Source organism: Coregonus lavaretus (genome assembly GCF_964263955.1).
Source record: "Coregonus lavaretus genome assembly, chromosome: 25".
Lineage (NCBI taxonomy): Eukaryota > Metazoa > Chordata > Actinopteri > Salmoniformes > Salmonidae > Coregonus > Coregonus lavaretus.
Window position 1 is genome coordinate 24903802 of NC_140012.1, and position 6681 is coordinate 24910482.

The window sequence follows — 6681 nt, forward strand, 5'->3', positions numbered from 1 at the left end:
TATTCTCAGAGGCTACCTGGAACATATCCCAGTCCGCGTGATCAAAACAATCTTGAAGCATGGATTCCGATTGGTCAGACCAGCGTTGAATAGACCTTAGCACGGGTACTTCCTGTTTGAGTTTCTGCCTATAGGAAGGGAGGAGCAAAATGGAGTCATGATCTGATTTGCCGAAGGGAGGGCGGGGGAGGGCCTTGTAGGCATCTTGAAAAGGGGAGTAGCAGTGATCGAGCATTTTAGCAGCGCGATTACTACAGTCAATGTGTTGATAGAACTTCGGTAGCGTTTTCCTCAAAAATGAACAAAACAAGAACCACTCTGTACAACACACAATCAGATGGTTTAATGGAAAGAATGAACAGAACTCTGATCAATATGCTGTCACTTTTTGTTGATGACACTTGTAGTGTCGAGTTAATGTTGCTAATTATGCTCCGAAACAAAGGAGTCCGCTTATACTGAGCTTTGATCATAAGTTTTATTTATATCACAAGTTTTCAGCATAAGTTTACAGATGTCAAGATCATCCGGAGAGCAGTGTCCGAAAATAATATGTTTGCTCTAATCTTCTTTGTCTCTAGCCCATACTTATAATCTTTACAAAAATATGGGTGGCTCCCTCTACTGTCCAATCACCTGTCTCCAACAAACAGACTTCTCTGTTCTATGGGGTGTCACTCTAAAACGGCTCCCTCTGAAACTGAATAAACATCCTCTCAGGTTCAACTTAAAAACATTAGCAAAGTCATAATTCTCCATACACTACACAATCAAATAAATTAGGATGAGATACTGCCATATGTGATGATGGAATACATGAGTAGTGTTCAATCTTGCACGGGGTTCACACCATACAGGGTGCTGTTCGGTACTGAAATGACTTTACCAGTATGGGAACACAACAAAATGAAGGGAAACAGTATGTTTCTCAGGATGTGCAAAAGGTGCAAGGGTATTTAAGCACTGTAAGGGAAGCTGTAAAGAGAAATCACCTAAAAGCCACAGATAAACAAAAGCAAAACTTTGATCTAAAGGTGACACCCCAGAGGTATGAGGAAAATGAATACGTGTGGCTTAGAGACTACCAGAGGAAAAGGGGTTGTCACTCAAACTGAGAAAGAAATTCAAGGGCCCTTTCAAAATTGCAAAGAAACTGTCAGAGGTGCTGTATGAAGTAGTACAGTGTAATGGACCTTATCGTGCAAGAGAAAGTGTCTCCTTTGAGACGGGTCAAGCACCTGAGTCAATTGCAGCAGAAGATCACATGGGTCTGGGGGATAGACCCCAAATAACTATTAGGAGGCCTGTTTGGCAAGAGGGTTTTGTGTTGAACTTGGTCAATGCATTCTGAATGTGTTTGGTTACTGTACACTTCTCAGAGGTTATTTTGTGTGTGTTTATCCAGGTTATTAAACACAGGGTGTGTACAGTTTAAGAAGGGGGTAATGTAATGTTTACACATTCGAAAGTCTCTCAGCCTATCACACAATGTTATGCAAATTAGTTGCTGTATGTGAGGATGTAGGAGGCATGCTGGGGGAGAATTTTTGGGAAGGCGTTTTGTGCGGTGGGTCAGTGCACTGTCTTTTCATCCAAATAAAATACTTGATTATTATTATTTCATGGGAAATCAGTATCCAAGACTGTTTACGCTAGTCAACAAACAACGTGTGAGTTTCGGTTGCCTTACAGTTTCATTACAATATATATATATATATATATATATATATATATATATATATATATATATATATATATATATATACAGACATTCAAATACAAAAACACAGTCATGGGAAGCACAAAATAAAACATCACAAATCACCCAGAAAAAAAGTTGCATCAAGATTAAATGTATTTAGAATATTGTTCCAGCAATATGGTGCATTAAAACTAAAAGCAGATTTACCTACCTCGGTGGAGACCCCAGGAACCTCAAGAGTTAACCAATCCTGTGAACGGGTTAGGCAACTCAGGTGTCTATACTTCAACAGCAAAGTTAGATAAGATGGAAGTTTATGAAAAAGGGAGTAATGTAGAGATCTACGGGTCTTTAGCGAAGTCCAGCCAACCTTTTGATACTGGACGCAGTGATAAGTATCAAAACTGTTACCTGTAACAAAGCGAAGGGCACTATGGTAGATGGCATCCAAAGGTTTAAGAGTAGTAGCAGCTGCACTTTTATAAATAATATCACTATATTCAAGAACAGATAGTCTCCCGAGTGGCGCAGTGGTGTAAGGCACTGCATCGCAGTGCTAGCTGTGCCACTATAGATCCTGGTTCTAATCCAGACTCTGTCGTAGCCGGCCGCGACCGGGAGACCCATGGGGCGCCGCACAATTGGCCCAGGGTAGGGGAGGGAATGGCCGGCAGGGATGTAGCTCAGTTGGTTGTGGGTTCGATTCCCACGGGGGGCCAGTATGAAAATGTATGCACTCACTTAACTGTAAGTTGCTCTGGATAAGAGCGTCTGCTAAATGACTAAAATGTAAATGTATAACAAGGTTGACTGAATAATCTGCTTCCTACTGCTTAGAGAAAGGCACGATCTGTTTCTGTAGAAAAAGCCAACTTTAAATCTTAGCTTCTTAACCAGCTCATCTATATGTTGATTAAATATCAAATCCATATCAATCAAATGCCTAAGTATTTATATGCAGGAACACGTTCGATTGGAGAACGATCTAATGAGTGAATGTAGAGTTTAAAAACATGTATTTCATTTTGCCTGTATAAAGCACAATTTTGAAATCAGCAAGGGATTCCTGCATAGCTATAAAATCTGACTGTAGTTTTGACACAGCCAGATCAACAGTCGGGGCAGTAGAATACATAATACTCTGAACAGAAATATAAACGCAACATGCAATTTCAAAGATTTTACTGAGTTACAGTTCATATAAGGAAATCAGTCAATTAAAATGAATTCATTAGGCTCTAATCTATGGATTTCACATGAATGGGAATACAGATATGCATCTGTTGGTCACAGATACCTTAAAAAAAGGTAGGGGCGTGGATCAGAAAACCAGTCAGTATCTGGTGTGAACACCATTTGCCTCATGCAGCGCGACACAGCTCCTTCGCATAGAGTTGATCAGGCTGTTGATTGTGGCCTGTGGAACGTTGTCCCACTGTGCGAAGTTGCAGGATATTGGCGAGAACTGGAACACGCTGTCGTACACATCCATCCAGAGCATCCCAAACATGCTCAAAGGGTGACATGTCTGGTGAGTATGCAGGTCATGGAAGAACTGGGACATTTTCAGCTTCCAGGAATTGTGTACAGATCCTTGCGAAATGTGGCCGTGTATTATCATGCTGAAACATGAAGTGATGGCAGTGGATGAATGGCACTACAATGGGCCTCAGGATCCCTTCACGTTATCTCTGTGTTCAAATTTCCATTGATAAAATGCAATTGTGTTCATTTTCTGTAGCTTATGCCTGCTCATACCATAACCCCAACGCCACCATGGGGCACTCTGTTCACAACGTTGACATCAGCAAACCACTCGCCCACACGACGCCATCTGCCCGGTACAGTTGAAACCGGGATTAATCAGTGAAGAGTACACTTCTCCAGCGTGCCAGTGGCCATCAAAGGTGAGCATTTGCCCACTGAAGTCGGTTACGACACCGAACTGCAGTCAGGTCAAGACCCTGGTGAGGACGACGAACACACAGATAAGCTTCCCTGAGATGGTTTCAGACAGCTTCTTGATATGCCACACCTGTCAGATTATATTGACAAAGGAGAAATGCTCACTAACAGGGATGTATACAAATTTGTGCACAACATTTTACAGAAATACGTTTTTATGCTTACAGAACATTTCTGGGATGTTTTATTTCAGCTCATGAAACATGGGACCAACACTTTACATGTTGCGTTTATATTTTTGTTCAGTATAGTATCATCTGCATATAGATGAAGTTTACAATTTTTAACAGATTGACCAATGGTATTTATATAAATAGTGAAGCGAACAGGTCCCAAAATAAGAATGGCCACTCCACCACCTCTACCCTCATCTCTGAACACCTCTACCCTCATCTCTGAACACATTATAACCCTCAATATTAATATCAGAGTCCAGAATGTCCCCAGAGACCCAAGTTTCAGTCAATACCAGAATGTCTGCGTTTGTCTGCATAGCCCAGATCTTGATGTAATCCAGTTTAGGAAGTAAGCTCCTAATGTTCCGAAGCATCAACCCAAGTCCTTTATGATTTTTTAAGACACATGGAGTCTCCAACTCAAACAAGCCATGTTCAATAGGCATTTGCAGGTCCTGTCTGATGGTTGATATTTATATAGTTTGTATGGCTATAAGATTGCATATAACTGCACCATTTGGTCTATCTCTATTAGTAATAGAGGAAGGAGTAGAAATTGGAATGACTTTTCCAAGGTTAGCACCATAGGGCCCAAGGTCGCAGCCAATGTCAATATGAGTAACTCTCAGAGTAACCAATGATGGAATGTTATAAAGGGAAACCCAGCCGTGAGCTTCCCAGTGATGCAAGCCTACCAGACGAGCTAAATTCCTTCTATGCTCGCTTCGAGGCAAGCAACACTGAACCATGCATGAGAGCACCAGCTGTTCCGGAAGATGGAAACAGGATGCACCTGAGCTCAATTTTGAGTCTCATAGCAAAGGGTCTGAATACTTATGAAATAAGTTATTTCTGTTTTTTTTATTTATACATTTGCAAAAATTTCTAAAAACATGTTTTCACTTTGTCTTTATGGGGTATTGTGTGTAGATGGGTGAGAAAAAAAATCAATGTAATCAATTTTGAATTCAGGCTGTAACACAACAACATTTGGATGTCAAGGGGTAAAATTCTGAAATTAGCGTCAAAGTGTTTTTTATGTAGTTTTGGAACTAAACTATTAAATAATTTAGCTGTAATGGATAAAGAATCATAGTTCTAATGAATGTAATTTCTTTTATTTGCCATGGTATCGTTGTCACGACTTCCGCCGAGGCTGCCTCCCCTCCTTGTTCGGGCAGGCTTCGGCGTTCATCGTCACTGGCTTACTAGCCACTGCCGCTCCATATATCAACATTCCATTTGTCTTGTCTTGTCAATTACACACACCTGGTTCTTATCCCCTCATTAGTCCATGTATAAGTGTTCCCTCTGCCCCCTTGTCCTTGTAGGTGATTGTTTATTTGTGAGAGTAGTGTAGCTTGGTGGAGCTACTCGTACCTTGTATTGTCGGGGTAGATTTTTCCCCTGTGCCTGTATATTGTTTGAGCTACCCGTACCTTATATTGCCAGGGTAGATGTTTTCCCCTGTGCCTGTTTTCTGTTGTCACTATCCAGCGCAATTGTGTACGACGGAATAAACTCTGTATTTAGTGATATACCCTCCTGCGCCTGACTCCTTCTATCACACTCATCACAGAATCACCCACCCGCTATGGAGTCAGCGGGAGAGGAGCGCATGCCTGAGCTACATTCATAACAGATTTCACAACACACTAAGTCTGTGCACTCAGGCCCATACTCCACTACCACATATCTACAACACAAAATCCATGTGTACATGTGTGTATAGTGCGTATGTTATTGTGTGTGTGTGTGTGTATGCATGTGTCTGTGCTTATGTTTGTGTTGCTTCACAGTCCCCGTTGTTCCATAAGATGTATTTTTATCTGTTTTTTAAATCTGATTATACTGCTTGCATCAGTTACCTGATGTGAAGAGCTGCTCTTCCTCCCGGGGAAGGACTGCCCGTTCCATGATCTCGCCATCACGGTTGACAACTCCGCTGTGTCCTCCTCCCAGAGTGCGAAGAGCCTAGGCGTGATCCTGGACAACACCCTGTCGTTCTCCGCCAACATCAAGGCGGTGACCCGCTCCTGCAGGTTCATGCTCTACAACATTAGGAGAGTACGACCCTGCCTTACACAGGAACAGGTCCTAATCCAGGCACTTGTCATCTCCCGTCTGGACTACTGCAACTCGCTGTTGGCTGGCCTCCCTGCCTGTGCCATTAAACCCCTACAACTCATCCAGAATGCCGCAGCCCGTCTGGTGTTCAACCTTCCCAAGTTCTCTCACGTCACCCCCCTCCTCCGCACACTCCACTGGCTTCCAGTTGAAGCTCGCATCCGCTACAAGACCATGGTGCTTGCTTATGGAGCAGTGAGGGGAACGGCACCTCTGTACCTTCGGGCTCTGATCAGTCCCTACACCCAAACGAGGGCATTGCGTTCATCCACCTCTGGCCTGCTGGCTCCCCTTCCTCTGCGGAAGCATAGTTCCCGCTCAGCCCAGTCAAAACTGTTCGCTGCTCTGGCACCCCAATGGTGGAACAAGCTCCCTCACGACGCCAGGACAGCGGAGTCACTCACCACCTTCCGGAGACATTTGAAACCCCACCTCTTTAAGGAATAGGATAAAGTAATCCTTCTACCCCCCCCCCCCCAAAAAAAATAATAATAATAATAATAATAATTGTAAAGTGGTTATCCCACTGGCTATAGGGTGAACGCACCAATTTGTGAGCCGCTCTGGATAAGAGCGTCTGCTAAATGACGTAAATGTGCCCTTGAGCAAGGCACTTAACCCTAATTGCTCCTGTAAGTCGCTCTGGATAAGAGCGTCTGCTAAATGACTAAAATGTAAATGTAAAATAGAGTTCCATGTAGTCATGGCTCT